The 22795-nt window shown below is 42.8% G+C and overlaps 1 protein-coding gene across 1 annotated transcript in view; it reads left to right on the top strand.

Annotated features, from left to right (window-relative positions):
- Nucleotides 1-22795, top strand: part of ATRNL1 (attractin like 1) — a 990764-nt gene that overhangs the window by 591920 nt on the left and 376049 nt on the right. The gene's annotated exons all lie outside the window — the stretch shown is intronic.

Here is a 22795-nt window from a genome sequence, read left to right as displayed (position 1 = left end):
TGAAAATGTAGGACTATTCTCTGAGCTAAAGCAGGATTACATTGAAACACTTTTTTAAAAATTCAACTGTTTTATAAGAATGTGTAACTTTTAATTTGTATGAATTATCTACAGTACTTTGGAGTATCACTGTTCAGTTATTCCTCAATAACCATTCAGTATGCAAATTTGTGTACATTGTCAGACAGCCGTTATTCACCAGAGTGCAAGATTTACATAATTGCTATATGTTTATTTCCCAATAACTGTGCAATGTATATGCAAATCTCTCTAATCTGGTTAGCTACTTCAATCTAATCTGCTCTGATTGGTTCTTATACTTAAAGGGTAATATCCTCTTCTTTTATAAATGAGTATAGCTCTGCTGATTTCGGTGATTTGGCCTAAAAATCGTTTTAATTTTTTTTTCTTTGCCAGCTCTTAGCAGTTTGTGGACTGCTCGCCTCTGTATCCCCCCCGGTATGTAACTCACCCAGAAGTGGGCAGGCCATGAGATCTCTACTCCCCAAACTAACACATGAATCTTGTACCAACCTATTGTCTGATGCAAAGGGTATCCCATCTTTCCTCCTTCACCACAAATCGGGCAATATCTAGAGAAATTGTGCCTGCCTAAAGTACAGACTCCCTAGTGATTCTCCTGTGGTAGTGAAGCTCTGCACTGACACCAGCACAGAAGTGTTTCACTAATGTTAGCAATCTAGCTATAGAAATCTGAAAACATGGTAGCTTGTAGAAAGAAAACAAGAAATTCTATGTACAATTACAGTAATCCAGCTAAGACATAATGAAGGCTCATATGAGTCACCTGCATTCCCCGGACACAGTCCATCTGCAGCTGTGTTGTGATTCTTTCATATGAGGTTTATAATAGTAATAGAGTGGTGATCAAAACATATTTTGGGATCAAAAACATCAGCAAATTTGTAAACCTTTTTGTAAGATTGTATGATACTCTTCTACAAAGGAATTTAAAATGTTAAAGTGTTATTTGAAAACACCTGTTTCTTCTAGAATTTAAGATTTTGAAATTTTTAGATTTCCAAGGCTGCCTATCATTTGAAAACTAATCCAACCAAAATTACTTTTGAGATTACACAAGACTGAAAATATAAATTTTGTTATATAGTATAGTGATATCTAAAATGATGTTTCTTAATGATGTCACCTAGGGTGGAAGTTAGCTTAAATGAATTTTATGTTGTTGTTTTTCTTTTTTTTTTAAACATAGTCAGCTGTCAAACAGTGATAGAGAGGCTGTTATTTATCAACATACGTGCACAAATTACTTCGCTGCATTGAGATGAAAAGCAATATATAAATGCTATAGATTCTTAGCTCAGAAATGAGTGATTATAAGTTTTGAGAAGGCTGACATCTCCTTGACATTTTTCATAAAAGTAGCTAGTTTGGAGCTGCAATGCATGTTAGCAACTGGCCAGATTAGCAATCATATCATCATTGGGTTAGATGGGACCACAAGGGTCATCTAGTCTACCCCCCTGCCCAGATGCAGGATTTGTTGTGTCTTAACCATCCAAAACAGATGGCTATCCAGCCTGTTTTTGAAAACCTCCCATGAAGGAGCTTTCATGACTTCCCTATGCAATTTGTTCCACTATCCTACAGTTCTTACAGTTAGGAAGTGTTTCCTGAGATTTAAACTAAAACTGTTATACTGTAGTTTGAACCCATTGCCTCTTGTCCTGCCCTCTGTGGCAAGATACAGAAATCCAAGGAGGCTCTGCATTGACTTGGGGGGAAACCATAGTTGGCAGCATCATGATTGACTCAACTGCTTTATTCAGGGACAGTACAGCTGAGCACCAATCTGAGGAGAGGGCTAGAAAAGGTGCCCTAAAAATTGCTCATCCTGAACAGCCATGGCCAGCATACTGTAGCTGGAAGGTGTCCCATCACATGGTTGAAGCTTACACAGGCCTTGAAAAGTTTCATTTTGTCTCAGTGTAATAACATGGAAGATCTGTACGCTAATGGATCGACCAGATCAAACTGACTCTCCTGCTCGGCAGATCGTTCTGATTGCTCAAGAGCTTGAAAGATATCGCATCAACATTGTGGTGCTGAGTGAGAAGTAATTTACTGAAGAGGGTCAACTGACTGAAAGAGTTCAAGGTACATATTCTTCTGGAAGGGACAGCTACAAAAGAAGCCCATAACATGGGCGTTGGCTTTGCAATTAGAAAAAATCTTGTCCCTTGTTTGGGGAGCCTACCCATTGGTATAAATGACAGACTGATGAAGCTTCAGCTTCCCTGAGAGGTGGATGTTATGCTTCAGTAATCAGTGCCTACATGCAAACAGTCACTAACTCTGATGAGGGGAAGGAGCAAATTTACTCCAAACTAACTAATCTGATCTGATTGACTCCCCACTCATGTTGGCAATGATGATTCTACATGGTGCAGCATACTTGGCAAACATAGCATTGGTGACATGTTGAGCAGCAATTATTTATCACAAACACTGTCTTCCACCTCCATGACAAACACAAAATAATTTGGATGCATCCTTGGTCATGTCATTGGCATCTGAGTGACTATGTGTTGGTCTGATAGCGGGACCTATGGGACGTGCATATAACCTGGGTATTACACTGAGCTGATTGCTAGACTGACCATTGTCTTGTTCAGTCAAAGTTCTCCCTTTCTATTTGGCCGAAAATGCATAAAAACCAGTCATTTAAGCATCTAAATGAAAGATCCATCAACCACCGAACAATTCTCAACACAGCTAACTACCATTTTGAAAACTCTTCCAACAATCAGTGACAATGTATCTGCTTAATGGGTGTAATCCTGTGTGATACAATCTCTAATAAAGTTGTCAATTGTGTTGGATATACAAAATGCCATCATGCAGCTTGGCTCAATGATAATGGTTCTGAAATATCAAATCTTCTTCATGCCAAACAGGCAAGCTCATGATGTGCTCTTACCTGACCTGTTCTCTGAATTGAAAAAGGCTAGATATAGAATAGCTTGCAGCACACTTCAACACAGATTCTGCCAAAAGCAAAATATGTGGTTTGAACACAAAGTGGCTGAATTCCAGGTCCTTTCAGAATAACATGACCCCAAAGGCTTTTATGATATGGTCAAAGCTGTGTATGGCCCTACCCAATCTGCCTTTACACCACTAACAAGTGCTAATGATTAATTTCTCATCACAGATCACACTATCATCCACCAAGGGTGGTGTGAACACTTTACTGAATTACTTAATCATCTGTCTGCTGTCCCTGATGAGTCACTGGATAGTGTCTGTAAACTACCTACATCTAATGCACTTGCTGATCTCATGAGCCGAGATGCTAAAGACTATTCAAGCAATGAAAAATAACAAATATCCTGGTCCTGATGCATTCCAGCTGAAGTTGTCAAACATGGAGGAAATCCTCTCATTGACAAGCTTTTTGAATTCTTATCACGTCTGGCTTCAAGAAATCATACTGCAACATATAAAAGATGCCAACCTTGTCACTATCTGTAAGTGCAAAGGCTTAAACAGTGACTAGATATCTACTGCAGCATCTCCTTGCTCTCTGTGCCCAGTAACATTCCTGCATGGATTCTCTTGAACCAGCTCCTGGTCCAAATTGTTGACAAAGTTCGGTCTGAGTCACAGTGCGGCTTTTGCGTTCAGCGGAGTTCTGTGGCATGATTTTCATTGTTTGACAATTAAAATAAAAATGTCACGAACAACATCAACCTTTGTACATCATGTTTCTCAGTCTAAACAAAGCTTTTGACACGGTCAGCCACATGGCTGTCTGGAAATTGCTTACTAAATTTGGATGCCCAGACAAATTTATTAACATTGTTTGGCAATTCCATGAAGGCATGGATGGAAAAGTTAGTGTTGATGGTGATCTAACAGATCCATTTCCAGTCACAAATGGGGTGAAGTAAGGATGTCTTTTCTCCTAGCCATTTTGTTTATATTTTGCTGCGATGCTAGAGGAAGCCCTTCATGGTGACTTTATACACTTTTGAACTGACAGGTTCTATAATCTTTCTTGTCTACCTGCAAATATCAAAGTGAGCGAAGCTTTGATCCAGGAACTGTTCTACTCCGATGATTGCACCTTGGTGGCACATTCTGAAGCAGCATTACCAGATCGTACAAACCACTTTGCTGTGGTGGCTCATAACTTTTTGTCCTTACCATCAGCCAAACAAAACCTGTATCTGCCATCTCCTCAACAACTTTACCAGGAACCATCAATAATCTTGGAAGGTATCATGCTCCAAAGCATCAAACAGTTTATTTATCTCAGCAGTATGTTAAATAATGAAGTGACATTCGATCACAAATTAAGAAAGTCAGCACCACATATTGTTGCCTTTATCACTACATTTGGAAGGAACATGGAATCTATCTGTAGACACAAATTAAAGTGTATAATGCTGTTGTCCTCATGACATTTCTCTATGTATGTTTGTGACATACCAGGTACAATCCAAACTAATGAGCAGCTGTGTCACCCCTGCCTTACAACCTTGGGTTTCTTACAATGCTTTGCTGAAGTAGCTCCCACCTGGGCCACTTGCAAAGAACCTTCAAACATGCAAACCACATCCTGAGTGTCTGTGTGCAACTGCAACCTGCCAGCCACACTTGGGTTACACTCTGGCTCTCATCAGCCTTGGTTATATTACAAGGTGACCCCAACACAACCCCTTCTTAGATACTCCCCCAAAAACATATGTTCTGTATTGCCCAGCTCTCTCCTAGACAATACAAGCTAAATTATGTCCATTATTTCTTTAAAAGAAATATGTATACAACTTGTCACCCCAAATGGAGTTTCCCAGATGCTTCAATTTAAACACACTGGATTAGATAAAACAAGTTTATTAACTACAGTGAGATTTTCAGTGAGTATAAGTAGTGAGACACAAAAGTCAGAAATGGTTACAACGTAAATAAAGATAAAATGCTGCTGGTGCCTAACTTCACAAACTATGTGAAATTCAAAGCAAAGTTTTCTCACCACATGCTTTCAGTAGTCTTACTAACCAAACTTCACAGGTCAGGATCCCTCCCCCAGTCTAACGGCTGCTTCCTGTGTCTTTCAGGTGCAGTGAATAGATGTGGAGAGAAAGGGGGGCGGGCCCTTGGGTGTTTGTCCCTCCTTTTTATAGTTTCAGTCCCCCTCTTGAAAAAACATTTCCAGCTGGAAGCAAGGCAACAGTCAGTCTGTGTGGCAGGGAACTCCATGCTGTTTCTTTGCTAAGATGTAGATTTTTTTTTCATCTGCCCCCTTTCCTACCTAAGAATGGCCACTTATCAGGTGATGGTCCATCAGCCTATTTACATCTGTCTGAGGCATTAGCTTACCCTTTGTCTCTGAGGGATTGGTTTGGGCACTCCTCACACTTCTCTGGAAAACATACTTTTAGTCATATCTTAGCTTATGTTTATAACTTCACATATAATGCGGCTATGTGCATTTTGCCATGATATTACTGATAAGCAAATTATGAGTTTTTAAATTATACTTCACAAGGCATAACTTGTAAAACAATTATTACAATTGTGTGTAGGGTGTGAACATGGGTATATTCTGTCAGTCTGAAACATTATCAAGTCACATTAAAAAGCTTGACAATTTCCATTTGTGACACCTACAGTGACTGCTGGGCATCAAATGTCAGGACCAAGTGTCCAACATGGATGTTTTGGCAAAAGCTGGTTTGGTTGGTAAAAGACTCATTTGATTTGCACTCAACTGAGATGGACTGGTCATGTAATTCGTATGCCTGAGACTCATCAAGTAAAACAAATTCTGTATTTTGAATGAAGCTCTGGCAACTGTAAGCGAGGAGGGCCAATTAAATGCTTCAAAGACACTCTGAAACAAAATATTCACAAGACGAGTATTTCTGATTCAACTTTTGAGCAACTGATGAGTGATCGCATTGCATGGTGCAACGCTGTAAGAGTGGGTGTTAATGACTTCGAGAAGAACTGCGCTACGCAGCTGAAAGAACTGCCTCAGGCGCAGAAACTATGTGCAGCTCAGCTAACACAACAAGGCAAATGGCTCTCTGGCCAGTGAGGTAAATGTTGTTCTTCCCGAATTGGTCTATAGAGTCAAGCAAAGACTCTAGTACTAACTGTGTTTGTCTACATCCTCCTCGAAATCAGGGAGACTAGTATTATAATTATAAGTCCCAAATGAAATCTTCATGGTGTTGGTGATAACTAAGGTTAAGATTCTGTCACAGGTATTTTTAATAAAAATGTTGTGGGCAATAAACAAAAATTCTCAGAAGCCTGTGACCTGTCCCTGACTTTTACGAAAAATATCCTGGGGGGGACAAATAGAGCACGGCCAGAGGCTTGCAGCTGCTCTAGCCCCACCGCTGCTACTGTGGCAGGGGCTGACCACTGCTGCTCCAGCTTCAGGAGGGGGCTGACTCAGTCCTGGCTGCTGCTTCTGCCCTGTGACCATTGCTCCAGTGGCCCAGGGCTGAGAGCTGCTCCAGCCCTGCCCCAAAAGAAGTCATGGAAATTCCGGAAAGTCACAGAATCTGTGACCTCCATGACAGAATCGTATCCTTAGTCATAATTGAACCCTGGCGAGCATTTAGTACTTTCAGAAACATTTCCACATTGAGTAATTAGTAAATCAATACTAAAACACTTCAATTGCAGTCTAAAGTTACACAAATCATACTAGGTTGGTAGGAAAGTTTCTTAGCACTTCAGGTACCTTTATGTGTTATAATCAAAAAGTTTACATCCTTAGATCAGCCATATAGCTGTTTCACCTTCTGTACTCCAACAACTTGTTCTCTTACTTGAGACCTAGTTCACATTTTTTTCTTCCTTCACACTCTGTGAATCCCCTTCTCTGTCAGCCTGTCTCATCTGGTGGTGTACATTGTAATGGCCCCCCTGCACCTTGGTCTCTGAATTGTTTACCTTATGTAACTAGTTTGGGATTGATGTAGTGTTCTTCCTACCTCCTTCCAGGGTTGTTGAACTCCTTTGTCAAATTTTGTCATCCTTTGTTGAAACACAGTATCTTTAGCCATCAGTTTAAAGACAATTTGGGGCTATTACGTTATTCTCTTGGAGTACCCCAGTACACAATGTTAATCATTTGTTGTCAGTGAAGGTTAGCGTTTTGGCATTGGGTTGTTTTTACAAAATAAAGAAGTATCACACTTGACAGCATTGCTTATCATAATGACAGGTTTCAGAGTAGCAGCCGTGTTAGTCTGTATTCGCAAAAAGAAAAGGAGTACTTGTGGCACCTTAGAGACTAAGAAATTTATTTGAGCATAAGCTTTCGTGAGCTACAGCTCACTTCATCGGATGCATGCAACCGATGAAGTGAGCTGTAGCTCACAAAAGCTTATGCTCAAATAAATTTCTTAGTCTCTAAGGTGCCACAAGTACTCCTTTTCTTGTTGCTTATCATGTATCTCTGTCAGATAGTATCCTTGTGGATGGTAACTCAATTACACTGAATAAATATTAGAAAAATGTGCTTTTCCTTTATCTGTTAATGACCTTCAGTATTAGACCTCATCTTGTTTTCATATGGCAGAGAAGCCAAGGCAGTCATGCTTCTTTGCATAGGGTCAACTCTTGTCAGTAATGACTGTAAGTCTAGCTCAGTGACAACATAGCTAGAAAATGATCAATCAGAATGGATGAGCTAAAGGAAAAATCATCACGTTGCTTCACAGTGGTATAGTAGTAGCAAAGAGGATGAAGCAACTACATATGCGATGAATAGTAAATGTATATATGTATCAAGAATTCTTGCTGGATTTTTCCTCTAACTACACATAGGAAAATTATAATCTCTAATGTATGTTCTCTGTTGCAAATAAGGCACTCGTAGCCTCTGTGACACTTTCTTGGGGCACCCAGAACTATGAGTTACCTTGTTACCCCTTTGCATTGGCAAAGAGACTTGCTGGAGCTAAACTAGGTGACAGCTTCCTGTCACCTGAGTCTGTTAACCAACCAGACAAATCTCTCAGAACTCTGCCAGCCTTTACTTTGCCTTGCAGGTAACACTTGGTGCACCCAGTCCCCGATCCCTCTTGAAGAGTATTTCCCTATGGGGTCCAGTCTCCCTCACTGGACGCTCACTGTTTATGAAATCTGCTGCCTCCAAAAAGATAACGTGCACACGAGCTTACTTGAGTCAACTAAGAATTCACATTTTTGATAAAACAAAGAGAATTTTATTAACAAAGATAGAAATTCAAGTGATACTCAGTAAGCACAGGAGAAACAGATCTGGTTACAAATAAAACAAAAGTATAACATGCTTCTAGGAGACTAAATATAACTTTAGCAAACTAAATTCTTTGTCTAAGTTAAGTTGCTCACCTAAAGCAAATCTCTCAGTGTCACCAGACCCTTGGGCCAGGATCCAGCTTTCATGGAGAAAAACAAAGTGCTGTTCTTTTTGCTCCCTTAGTAATGGACCCCCCAAAGGGGTTCTCATTCCTCCTTACAGTCCAGAGAACCTCTGAAGTGTAAAGTTCTTCTCTTCTGCTGTTGGTTCTTCAGTGTGCTGACACTATTATTGTCTTTCTCATTCTCCCGTTGACTTGCTTTTCCTATTGACTTAATATGCAAATGAAGCTTGTGTTGTGTTGACTTACACAGTACTTGATTTACATCAGAGACCTAGGAACACAGATAAATCAACATTCCTTTGTCTGGGAAAAAGTTGTTTATCTACCTGGTCTGTTTACATAATTTAAACATATTTTTAGTATATACATACAGCTTCTTGAACAACGTCCATGCATACATCTCGCAATGCTTATGGTGGCCATTACATTATAAGCTTTCATTTGACACCCTACACAACATTCTTTATAGATAAGTACTATGACAGCAATATGCTAGGCGTTGTGAGTTTGGCAGGCCTGATAGGAGTTGCTGTTACATGACAGTGAACCCTTTGCCAGTGGGCAGTGAGGGACTCTTAGGGCACAGCCTGCTACTAGAACTGCTGTTAGAGTAATCCAAGCCTCTGTGCTCTGGATCCCCAGGATGTTTCAAGATCCTGGAATCTGAATAGAATCCAGCCACTATCCTAATCTCAGGGTCACTAAGCACACTCTCAGGGGACAGACCTTCTATTTGGCATCCTCTTCCAGATGTTGGAATGTGCTGTCCATCCACTTAGACCCCTCTGGGCACAGCACTGACCCTTCAGACTCCCCAATACTTAAAACTCCCCTCCCAGAACTCCACCCGAAAGGTGTGAAGCTTTGGCTTACAGTTCAACACTCCGAGGGGCACGCAGTAGTTGTGAAGGCTGCTACACTTTGTACAGTCTAACATCTGTATGAGCTTTTATCCTTAATCATGAAAAGGACAGGAGAGTACAGATCATACAAACTAATTAAACATCCTGAACTGAATGCCCCTCACTAGCTTACCTTTCCCTTGGGAGTCCTTGGGGGATCATGTTTGTTCTGTCAGGCAAAGCGGGTGAGGTAATATCTTTTATTGGACCAAGTTCTGTTTGTGAGAGAGACAAATTGGCAGGCAGACAGTCAAGGTCATCTGCCTCCTTGCCCTTCATCGGCCTCTCTCATCTTAATCTGGTACCAAATGGCTCTCCCCGCAGATCCCCCTTGTGAGTTCTTTTATAGCAGGGATCATATGCTTCTTTTGCTCTAGTCCTGGTAATTTTCCATTACATTCCACACCTCTCTCCCTTCAGATAAGAGGAGGAAGGGTCTTCTCTCAGTTTGAACAAATCCATTGTCCCAAAGCGTTTTACTTTGAATAGACGATCATTGAGTGCTGATCACTCGCCATTGTCTCTGGCATGACAGAAACATGACACAACCCTGCCTTCCATGGCACAATAATTTCATGACACTGTCTCATAAAATCATCCTCAATTCAGAAGTGGTATGGACAGAACTCCCAAATCATTGCATTCCCACATAGACAAAATTGTAAACGTCAGGAGGTATTAAAGTGAGTGTTATTTCCTTAGGATTGCTAGTGTTGAAGATCTAGAACATAATTCTGACATGAACATGTGGAAACCTGTGTCACTAAAATTGACGTACCAGAGTTAATGGCAACAATGGCCAATTGACCTTAAGATGGTGTACAATAGTCATTTCTTACTGAACAAATGTTCCAAAATTTGAAGCCTAACACAAGGTCTCTCAGTATCTGCAAGTAACTTTTTAATAACTGGATGGTTCTGTAGTGTGTAACAACAATGGTGAATAATGCTCATAGCAGTAATAGGCAAGTCATGTTTTCAAGGTTCATCTTCAGAATACAGGAGAAGCTCTGGCCCCATCTCTTCCCTTCCAGTTCTGGTCCCGTCCCTTCCTCTCCTCTGCCGGGGCTGGATGCTGGGTCGAGTGCCCCGAGCAGGCGTCTGGGGAGAGCGAGTGGCCAACCCTTCCCTTCCCTCCCCCCCCGCCCCGGCGTCGCCTCTAAGCCCTGCAGCCCACCCGGGCAGTTTAACAGGGCCCAGGGCTCCCGGCTGCCACAAGAGCAGCAGCCTGGGCCCCGGGCAATTGCCCCTTCCCCCCTTCTCCCCTCCGTTGGCAGGCCTGAGAATAAATAACTGGGATTAAGCACAATTTAAACATTGCTGAAGCCGGAACATGTTCTAACCTGATTTAGAAAATATGTACTACTCAGGGTCTTTTTCTTGTCTAGCCTACTCTTTTTTTAACCTGGTGAGCATATCGTATGACCCCATTCATACTGTCCAGGCTAAAAGAGGAAATAATCTGGTTTGACAACACCAGTTGTTTTTAAACTATGCTTTGGAATAGTAGTTTAACATGATTGTTTGCCCTGTGAAGGTTGGGTGGTAAGAGCTAGAAGCATGTGAAATGCACATTCAAGTACTTTGATAAGAAACACACCAAAATAGAATACATTTTCATAGGGGTTTCTGATGTATTAAAGATCAAAATTATAAAAAGGAACATTTTGTAAGCAAGTTATTTAAAATTTTATGCACGAAAACATAGATGTTATGGCCAGATCCAGAAGAGCATACTTAATCTACAAGCATCTTATTCAGTATATGCACTGTACCAAAACCTGGTTGAAATACTAATTTTTCTGAAGAAATAAGCAGGATATTACAGAAGCTGCTGCTCTCTAGGCTGTGATATTCATACTAAAGACAAAACCATTTACTTACATCCTTTTATATCAGGATGCTTCATTGTGTCTACTGGTTCACTGACCTTTTGTGTAAGAGAGAGCAGAAAAGCAATCAGATATGTAAGGCTAATAATATATCAGGGTAACAGACTCCTTTTTTACAGAAACTGTGGCATCTACATTGGGATGATTCACTGTTTTTTAGCTGAGGCCTTGAAGACTTTTTAACCCTCACCCAAACTTGGCAAGAGTGTAACTTTTTTACCCTCTTAGAAAGTTAGTCTCATTAGAAAATTTCCTAAATGGTAAATATGAATTCTCGCTCTCTCTCTAATTTTTATGCTGAAGAAATTATGTCCCCAGAATAACATGAAACCTGTGTCTATGGGCCCTGGCAAATACAAACGGTTAATGAGTTCAAGGCTTAAGTTTCTACTCTGTAAATTATGAGGTGGATTTCAATGGTTGCAAATTTTATGTGAAATTATAATTGTAATGGCATAGATACAGCTGGGATTTTAAAAACAGTTAGGGAATTACATAATGATTTATTCAGCATGTTAGGCTGGAAAAAGGAACCTAATTTTTCTATACTACATTCTTTATTGTATATAAAAAAAATTGTCCATGTTCAGTTTTCCTGGTTTTTCCTTGCTTATGGTCTAGTGAAGTAAGCACAGAACTTTTGAGTTCTAATCTAGTTTCTGGTGCTGGGAGGCAAATCTTTCAATCTCTCTAGGACTAATCTTTCATTCCTCTCACACCCAAAACTCTATCTGTGCAAATTTGGGGTTTGAAAGGAATTAAGTTATGGATTCTATTCCATAGTTCTTCTTTGAGTGATTGCTCATGTCAATTCCAATTAAGTGTGTGCGTGTATGGCAGCCGGAAGGCTTTTCCCCTAACAGTACCTGTCGGGTTGGTCCAGGCACCCCCTGGAGTCGCGCCTCCCTGGCGCTGAATATAGAGCCTTGCTGACCTGCCACCACTTCAGTTCCTTCTTACCATCTGTGACGGGTAGCCGGAATGATCGTTATCACTTGCATTGCAAGCATAATTTCTCTAGCAGTTTGAACTTTTTTCCTGTAAATAGTTAGGTTATAGGAACAATATAGTATAGTTTAGATAGGTTTCACTTGAGAGTACCCTCCTTCTTTTCTCCCCAGTATTGTAAACCCCACGCAGCATGTGACAAGTCTGTGCCAAGAAGTGACCCCCAAACTTCCTGCCTGAAGTGCTTGGGGGGAAGTCACCAGAAAGAATTCTGCAGTATCTTCAGAGGATTTCGTCCAAGGACTCAGAAGAAGAGGGATCAGCACCTCAGGATCTTTCTGATGGAGGCCGCTCTCCCTCTTCACTTGGATCCCAGTTCAGTGGAACCAATGCCGAGCACCTCAACGTCGGTGCACCGGCACCAACAAGACATGAGTCGGCACCAAGGAAGGACTCTGCCAGAGACTCTCAGCACTGTCAAAGTTCCCCACATAGGAGCTCCACACATGGCAGTGGGTGGCACCGTTTGCAATCCCTGGTGCCCCACAAGAAGAGAAGAGTCGAAAGGGGTCGCTCCCCCACACCCAGACTGAAACAGAAGGAGCCTGCCACCGAGAGACCCACATCGGGCCACGGGAGTTCGGCTCCACTGGCTAGGGTCACGGCGACTCCTGCTCCTGCATGGGATCAGTCAAGTCCGAGCTCCCCGCACTTCCCTATCTGGGAAGGCAGTGAAGCTGCCTTCCATGCTGGAAGTCTTCGAAGCTGCCAAGACCTCATTGCCTTCACGGCACCACCTTCCTCTCCCAGGTGAGACAGGACACAGAGCTCAGTCTCAGCGACACCCATGAGACCCGAGGTGCCGTGCAGAAGCAAGCTGGCAATGGTACCTCGCTGGTCACCATTTCCTCAGCACCGGTCGCTGATACCATCCACCAGTGGGCTGATAGGGAGTCGCATCTGTCCCTGAGTTCCAGTCCTCTTACAGAGAGTCCTTGGAGTTGGAAGCAGAGTCCTATAGGTCCAGGAGGAGCAGGAGATCCAGGACCAAAAGACGTGGACTGCAGCAGCTTCTTCTGGGGTCCTGGCCCGGTCAATGACAGGCTCCCACCCAGTGACTGTTCTGGACCCCCTGGGTGTTTCACCAGGGTCAGGGCCAGAGCCAGAGGTCCTACTCTAGGTCAGCATTGGTGTCCTCAGTGTCGTATTTGCCTCCGGCATCCGGAACAGCACCAACCATTCGGCACGCCAGCATCAACCGCACCAGAAGACAGGGCACCACGAGATCCCCGCTCCCAACTAGGGCTTTGTTCTTATCCTCGCCTGCTGAGGTGGTGGCAGGAATGTCGACGGCCCCTGCCCTGGAGGACAGTAGAGTGCTCCAGCAGCTGAGGAGGAAGGTGGCACAGAACCTGGAGATCCAGGCCAAGGAGGTTGTCGAAACATCAGACCCCACGGTGGACATTCTTGCCCCCTTTGGTCCCTCCCATATTGCCTTGCCACTCATTAAAACAATACAGGATACCACCAAGACCATGTGGCAGACCCCCGCCTCCTTACCACCAACGGCGAAGAGGAATGAATGAAAATACTTTGTTCCCTCTAAGGGGTTCAAGCACCTATACACTCATCCCGCACCGGACCTCCCTGGTGGCGGTGGTGGCTAATGAGCGGGAGAAGCAAGGTTACCAGGGACCCTCCCCGACAAACTGGGCGGCTAAAAAGCTGGACCTCTTTGGGAGGAATATTTATTCCACTTGGAGGCTCCAGCTCCAAATTTCTAATCACCAGGCTGTCCTCAGGGGGTACAGTTACAATTCCTGTGGAGCGACTGAAAAATTTATGGAACTGTTGCCCCAGGACTACAAGGAGAGTTCTCCTCCTTGGTAGAGAAGGGTAAGCTCATTATCTGAGCTTTGCTGCAGGCAGCCCTCGAAGTGGCTGATTCGGCCACCCGCACCATGGCCTCCAGAGCTCCTGGCTCCAAGTCTCAGGGCTTCCATATGAGGTCCAACAAACTATCCAAGACCTCCCCTTTGAGGGCCTGACCCTTTTTTCAGAAAAGATGGACTCATGGCTTCATAGCCTCTGGGACTCGAGGGCCACCCTCAAGTCCCTTGACTTGCACGCTCCGGCAATGCAACTGAGACATTTTAAGCCATAACCTCTGCCTCATTTTTACCACCCTCAAAACTGGCAGACTTTTCTCAGAGGCAGAATAGGAATAAAAGAAAGAGGACTTACCTGTCATCAGCACAGGGCTCTGGGCAGGTAAAACAGTCCGCAGGCCAGAAGCACAACTTTTGAAGGTGCGCCCTGTGGGCGACGCACCAGTTCACTGGGTACTTCATATGGTAGAAAGGGGATACTCCCTCTAGTTCTGCTCCCTCCCTTCCCTGTCCCTCTTCAGGGACCCTTCTCATGAGCAACTCCTCACGCAGGAGGTGCACTTGCTCCTATCGCTGGCGACAGTGGAAGAAGTTCCTCAGGAGCTGAATGGCAAGGGGTTCTACTCCCAATATTTCCTAATACTGAAAGCCAAAGGGGACCTCAGGCCTATCCTAGACCTGCGAGACCTCAACAAGTTCATGAAGAAATTGAAGTTCTGCATAGTCTCTTTGGTCTCCATTATCCTTTCCTTGGATCCGTCAGCATTGGAGTGGAGTGCACAACTGGGAGACCTCAGGATTCAGGGCCTCTGATCCCAGGCAGAACTCTTGCTTCACATCAATGTCAGAGAGCTGAGAGTGGTCTGTATGGCATGCCAGACATTCCAAGTTCCGTTGGAAGGGAAATGTGTATTGGTCATGATGGACAATACTACAGCGATGTTTTTTATAAACAGACCTGGGGGGTGCACCCTCCTCTCCCCAGTGCCTAGAAGCCCTCAAACTGTGGGACTTTTGCATAAAGCAGTCAATACACCTGGAAACTTTGTACCTGCCCATAGTCTAGAACGAGTTGGCAGACTATATCAGCAGGTCCTTTTACAGCCATGAATGGTCCCTACGCCTGGATGTCACGAATACCATCTTCCAACAGTGGGGTTTTCCCCAGATAGGCTTGTTTGGGTCCAGTCAGGAAAGTCCTCCTTGGTAGTAGAAAAGCCTCCACTAGGGCTACCTACCTGGCCAAATGGAAAAGATTCACAATTTGATCTTCACAATATTACCTGTCTCCAACTCTGTCATCAATACCCATGATATTGGACTACCTCCTCCATCTTAAACAGCAAGGGCTTTCCATGTTGTCAATAAAGGTCCACTTGGCTGCCATTTCTGCCTTCCATCCATGCGTGGGGGGCTGGCTGGTCTTTGCCAACCCGATGGTGAGTCGTTTCCTAAAAGGTCTCTACAAACTGTACCCTCACGTACAACAGCCAGTCCCGGCCTGGGACCTTAACCTTATCCTTTCCAGACTAATGGGGCCACCCTTTGAACCGCTTGCGACATGTTCTCTTCTATACCTCTCATATAAGGTGGCATTCCTGGTAATGATAACATCGGCCAGGAGGGTGTCTGAGCTCAGGGCTCTAACATCTGAGCCCCCTTACACTGTGTTCTATAAGGACAAGGTTCAGCTTAGATCGCATCTGGCCTTCCTTCCTAAAGTTGTCTCCCACTTTCATAGTAACCAGGATATCTTTTTCCCAGTTTTCTACCCTAAGCCACACGCAAGCAGGAGAGAGCAGAAACTTCACTAGTTCGATGTTTGCCGAGCATTAGCCTTTTATATGGAATGGACAAAACCGTTTCGGAAGTCCATTCAACTGTTTGTCGTAGTATTAGACAGAATGAAGGGGCTTCCAGTCTCCTCCCAAAGGATTTCATCATGGATCACATCCTGTATCTGGGCATGCTATTACCTGGCAACAATACCTCCCCCCGCCCCTTTCCCGATTACAGCGCATTCCAGAGCAATCTGCAGAGCTGCAACATGGTCATCAGTCCTCACTTTTACCTCACATTATGCCATTACCCAGCAGGCTAGAGATGATGCAGCCTTTGGCAGAGCAGTGCTACAGTCAGCAAACCTTTGAGCTCTGACCCCACCTCCAAAACTTAGGCTTGGGAATCACCTAATTGGAATTGACATGAGCAATCACTTGAAGAAAAATCGTTTACCTATGTTTCATAACTGTTGTTCTTCGAGATGTGTTGCTCATGTCCATTCCAATACCCACCCGCCTACCACTCTGTTGGAGCAAACCAGCAAGAAGGAACTTAAGTGATGGTGGGTCGGCAGGGCCCTATATTCAGCTCCACGGAGGCGCAACTCCAGGGAGCACCTGGACCTACCCGACGGGTACTACTGGGGAAAAATCATCCGGCTGCCATGCACGGGGCGCGCGCACACCTAATAGGAATGGACATGAGCAACACATCTCGAAGAACAACAGTTACGAAAGGTAAGTAACTGTTCCGCTCCCTCCCCCCTCACCCCCCCCCCCCGTAAAACACCGATAATACTTACCATACAGGATAGTATGAAGAGCAGTATTTTTGCAGTGCTTAAGACAAAAAATGCATTATATACATTAAATGCTACATGTTATACTTATTCTTTTATCTGTGATTTTAAAGCCGTTCTTTTTAAGTTGATGTGCTAATTGTGCTTTTAGCTGATTTTTGCTCATATACTGTGCAATATAGCAGTTCAAAATGTTTGTCCACAACTGTTAGGAATAAATATTTCTAGCATGAATTCCATTTGATTGTGCTTTGCAAATTGAGGCTAATTGTTCATAAACTTATAAGTAGGAACTTATAATAGTTCTCATGAATTACTTCGAAACTTTTTTTAGTGTAACAAGGGTCTGACACAGGAATGTTTACACAAACAGAAACTTTAATTCCTATTCTTATCACTTGGGTCACAGTTGCAAAGGTTAATACTCCTATCCACAGGACATACAAGTATCTGGTTACTACTGTCACATCTTTCCTGTAAAAAACAAAAACAAACAAAAACAAAAAAACCAGTTCAAAATAAAACATAATACAAACCACCAGCTAATCAATCAATGGCTGTGAGCACACAGCCTTTACCTGTTCTCAAAACAGATCCCTCTGATGTCACTGATTCAGCTGCTGTGGTGAATTCATCACGTAGAGTCCTATCTTTGATGGCAGTATTCATGCCTGGCTAGAATAGGACATCTTGGGCTCTTGTTTTACATGACTCGTTATCCTTATGGATTATAGGAGTTCCATCCTCTTGCTGAGTAGTCGCAAAAAGAAAAGGAGTACTTGTGGCACCTTAGAGACTAACAAATTTATTTGAGCATAAGCTTTCGTGAGCTACAGCTCACTTCATCGGATGCATGCATCGGATGCTGAGTAGTGTTGACATTTAGAATTATTTATAGTTATATAACGTGAGAATATGTTTTAGCTTCTCTGGTAAAAAACCAAAACAAAACAATAGAGATACCACCTGAGACAATCATTGTACATACATATATTCTGTCATAATGAAAGGCACCATGGAGTCTCCTCACCACAGAGTAAACACAACACATGAGAGTCATTGGCCAGCAATCTTCTTCCTCCTGTTTTGGTCCTCACACAGCCTTGAGAAGTGCACCATACCACAGGCTGTCCAGTCAGCCACATTGTCGAATCACACTCATCACAGATGCCCCCTGCCCTGGCACCTGACATCAGCTCCTATAAATCTTGTTTCAGCTGTCTTCCTCAGCTGATTGTTTTCTTTGATCATTTTGATGCTGTAAATTTGGGCAGTTATCTCCTCATTAGGTGTGCGTGAAGTATAACTAGCACCCAGCAATCACCTGTCACATTTCAATTCAAAGAGACAATCATTGTAGTCTTTTATTTTCAGTGCAACTGACGACAACCATGCAATATATGTCAGTCGCCAGAAAGCCTGTGCTCAAAGTATGCTTGGCACCAGGTCGTAAATAGAATGTGGACAACGAGTACCTGTGGGAGCTAGAAAGGAGAAGTATAACAGTGACTGAAGAGCAGTTTCACAGCCCCATTCTGGATAACCATGAGTCCAGCATGTCACAACACTCATCATCCCTACACTTTTCCTCACACAGCAGGAGTTGACGAGTGGATTTCATCAGGGATGTTTTAATATATTGAATTCATAAATGTTCCAGCCCCCAGATCCGTTCCCACTCCACATATACCTCCAATAGATGCATTTTTAATAGAGAAAAATCCTTTCCTTAGTGTAGTATTATTCTTCAACAACTGCTTCCACCATGAATCTTTCTAAAAATTAAATAGATATTCAATACAAAGGTATTTATTTTTAAAACAAAGATGATATATTAATGTCAATTGTTTTGAGTTATATTATCTTTCAGACAGAATATTGATCTCCATAAAAAAAGACAGATCTGAAATTGCAAAGCTCAGATCGCTTGCACCATAGTTTGTTTATCAGAGAATATAAAATTCACATAGATCAAAATTAAAGTATTTACTGGTAACATGAAAATTAAATTATCTCAGCAAAACAGATTTTACATTTGGGGGAGAACAAAAATGATTTTTACTTAGTGATGCATTAAACAATTTTCACCTCATCTCTAGCAAATAGTGTATTTTAATTCCACTGGGATGACATATATTACAGTGTGCAGTTTTTGAGGGGTTTTAATTATTACTGTATTTAAAATTTTAATTTATGGTGTGTGGTTTGATAAAGAGAATTCCTGCCTCTCTGGGAATCATTGAGAAGCATTGATTGCCATGCCCCATGGAGGAGTTGGATAAATTCAAACTTCCTGTTAAGGCAGCTACTTGATAGGCTGCAATTATGGGGTGATTTCCAGTGCCAGACTGTCAAATTTAGATTCTCTTGGTGCCTCAGAATTGACTGCTTCTCTAGGACTGGCAGCTAGATCAATTAATCCCATATCTCTCAACTGGTGACCAGAATTTTTTTCCAGTCTCCCCTTCTTTTTCCTCTGCTTTCTATGTCAGCTTGTTTTTCTGTTATACTTACTGTTGGAATCAGAAGCTGCCCAATCATACAGAAGAATGCACCCTGCACCTCTTTTAAGGGTGCTTCTGCAGATGAATTCCCCAGGAACTCCAGGAGGCACATCTCCTAAGGCACAATACCCCCAGGGTTCCCCTTGGTTGGCTCTGTACTGCCCTCTTCTCAGGGCTGCATCTTAATATACAGTCTGACACAAAATATTATAGATGTTTTGTATTGTGTTCCTTACACATTACAGATGCTTTATATTGTGCTTGCATTTGTCTTCATTTTCCTTTGCACTGTGCTTCCTTAAATTCTGTTAGTAAATTTAATCTGTTAGATTGAAAACATCTCTGGAGATCAGAGTTGATTGTGTCTCAGTCCCCTTAACCCCAATCACTTTCTCTTATGTAACTTCAGTCCATCATGCTTTAATTTTAAAGCAAACACTAGACCTGCTAGAGTAGGTGATCATCTGTGACAAGTGGATTTGAAATTATGCTTTCCTCATTTACATTCATAAGAGAAGCAGTTCTATCGTCTCATGATAGAGTACATGAACCTGTAGTAAATGTTAACTTTGAGAGTTCATTTTCAGAAATGTAAGCATGCAGTGAGGTGGGCTGAAGGTTAGTGAAGTTTAAAAAAAAAAGGAAGAAAGAAATAGTAAACGCTTTGCTCTAGGCAATAATGTCATTGTGTGTTATGGCAAATGACAAGCTGCTTTCTCAAGTAGTCTGCCAGTCTGCCTTCCTTTCAGACACCGTAGGTATGGCACTCTGTGAAATGAGTGACATCAAAGAAATGAACAACCTGTTTACAGCAGTAAAGAAATATTGTGAGTCCTTGTACTGAATTGTAATAAACCAAGGCAGTGGAAGAAAGAGCGTGCCTAGACAATGTGTCCTACTGTGGATCCCATAGTTATTAAAATATTAAATCTAATGATTACCATTGAAGAGAGACATCTGGATTCATAAGGAATTCAACTAATTATCTTTAAAATATAATGTTAATAAAATAGCTTAATAAAATTTTACTGTACAGAGAGAAACATTTTGAACAAAAGTTCTTTTTTTTTAAATTTAGCCACAAATAAAATTATGGAAGCTTTGTTAATAACTCCACGGTTAAGGTTGCATTGAGATTTGCATGCAAAGCGGAACTCAAATCCCTCTGTTTCATACTTTAATGATTTAATTTACTAAGGTGTCTATACTTACAGCACCACATAGAGTACATACACATCCTGTTTGCCACCCCCGGTAACCTGGTTATAAACAGCAGTGAGGCACTGCTTAGGTGAATAGAATGAAGACACACCAGAACTGTAGGGTACATACCCTATGTGGCTGTCTACACACCCAAGCAGTGCCTCCCCCATCTAAACTGTTATTTTTAGCAGTGTAGTGTCCCTCTGCCTCCTCACTGCTGGGGCCTTCCCCTACTTCCCTGTGGTGGGGAAAGGCTCCTGCTGCCAGAGCTGTTCCGTTCTGCTGTCAAAGATTCTAACAGCAGGGAAAGGCTCTGGCAGCAGGGAATTGCCGGAGCCTTTCCCCATAGCCTCTCCCCTGCCAGAGCCTTTCACAGTCATTTGTAGCTATACACCACCATGTGGATGCTGCCTGTTTTTCACTGTGATGTGTAGCTACCCATAACCTACACAGCACCAACAGTGTAGGCAAGGCCTTAGTCTCTTTGTGTGGCCCAGTCTCTCTCCATAAGGAAATTGACTTTTCTGTGTCATAGTTTTCTGTAACATTTTCCCTATATTTTACAGAGATATTATACAGTGCTCCCCTTTTGAAATATCCCCCTGGTTTTTTTTTTTCTCTCTCTCTCTCTCTCTCTCTTTTTTTTTTTTGGTGTGATTCCTCTAGCTAAACAACGGTAGTCCTTACATGCAAATAATACTGGATATGGCCTATATCATGTAAGGGATCAGACTGGATCATAATGATACTTTTCACCTCAAAAATTTATGAATTATCACTTTGTCAATTTGAGTGTCCTGTTTCTCAAGGTGTGGCTTCTGATATAGTAGACTTCCTTAGGCATGGAGTCACTGATACCCCTGCCTCTTTAAAGTTATTTTAAGGAACCTCAGTTGCAAAGTTTGTGATAAGGTACAATGGCCCCAAAATGGGATACTTTTAATGGACATATAGCTCTTCTGAATCTAACTCAAAATCTAACTCCTAGTCTGTTTTAGTTCTATCACAGGTCACTTGCAAGTAAGCCAAAGTTTACATAGCCCCTCATCATCAGGTTCTTATGGTCTTGACGCTTTTGAAACCCCACATTAAAGCTTTCTATGTCAGATGATCTTAATGAATGGGGGAGGCAACCTAGTGACAGATGATGTGGAAAAAGCTGAAGTACTCAATGCTTTTTTTGCCTCGATCTTCACAGACAAGGTCAGCTCCCACACTGCTGTCCTGGGCAACATAGTATGGGGAGGAGGTGAAAAGCCCTCAGTGGTGAAAGAACAGATTAAGGACTGTTTAGAAAAGCTGGACATGCACAAGTCCATGGGTCCAGATCTAATGCATCCGAGGGTGCTTAGATCTGCATCAGCTGAGGCTGATGTGATTGCAGAGCCATTGGCCATAATCTTTGAAAACTCGTGGTGATCGGAGGAGGTCACAGATGATTGGAAAAAGGCAAATATAGTGCCCCCTCTTTAAAAAAGGGAAGAAGGAGAACCCGGGGACCTACAGACCGGTCAGCCTCACCTCAGTCCCTGGAAAAATCATGGAGCAGGTCCTCAAGGAAATCATTTTGAGGCACTTGGAGAGAGGAAGGTGATCAGGAACAGTCAACATGCATTTACCAAGAGAAAGTCATGCCTGACCAATCTAATTGCCTTCTATGATGAGAGAACTGGCTCTGTGGATATGGGGAAAGCGGTGGATGTGATATATCTTGATTTTAGCAAAGTTTTTGATATGGTCTCCCACAGTATTCTTGCCAGCAAGTTAAAAAAGTATGGGCTGGATGAATGGACTATAAGGTGGATAGAAAGCTGGCTAGATTGTCGGGCTCAACGGGTAGTGATCAATGGCTCCGGTATCAATGGCTCCGGTTAGCAGCCGGTATCAAGTGGAGTGCCCCAAGGGTCGCTCCTGGGGCCGGTTTTGTTCAATATCTTCATAAATGATCTGGAGGATGGTGTGGATTGCACCCTCAGCAAGTTTGCAGATGACACTAAACTGGGAGGAGAGGTAGATATGCTAGAGGGTAGGGATAGGGTGCAGAGTTACTGAGACAAATTGGAGGATTGGGCCAAAAGAAGTCAGATAAGTTTCAACAAAGACAAGTGCAGAGTCCTGCACTTAGGACGGAAGAATCCCATGCACCGCTACAGCCTGGGGACTGACTGGCTAAGCAGCAGTTCTGCAGAAAAGAACCTGGGGATTACAGTGGATGAGAAGCTGGATATGAGTCAGCAGTGTGTCCTTGTTACCAAGAAGGCCAATGGCATAGTGGGCTGCATTAGTAGGAGTATTGCCAGCAGATCGAGGGAAGTGATTATTCCCCTCTATTTAGCACTGGTGAGGCCACATCTGGAGTATTGCGTCCACTTTTGGGCCCGTCACTACAGAAAGGCTGTGGACAAATTGGAGAGAGTCCAACGGAGGGCAATGAAAATGATCAGGGGGCTGGGGCACAAGAC

Source organism: Natator depressus, chromosome 7 (genome assembly GCF_965152275.1).
Source record: "Natator depressus isolate rNatDep1 chromosome 7, rNatDep2.hap1, whole genome shotgun sequence".
NCBI classification, from domain to species: Eukaryota; Metazoa; Chordata; order Testudines; family Cheloniidae; genus Natator; species Natator depressus.
This window is presented reverse-complemented; position numbering and strand designations above follow the sequence as displayed.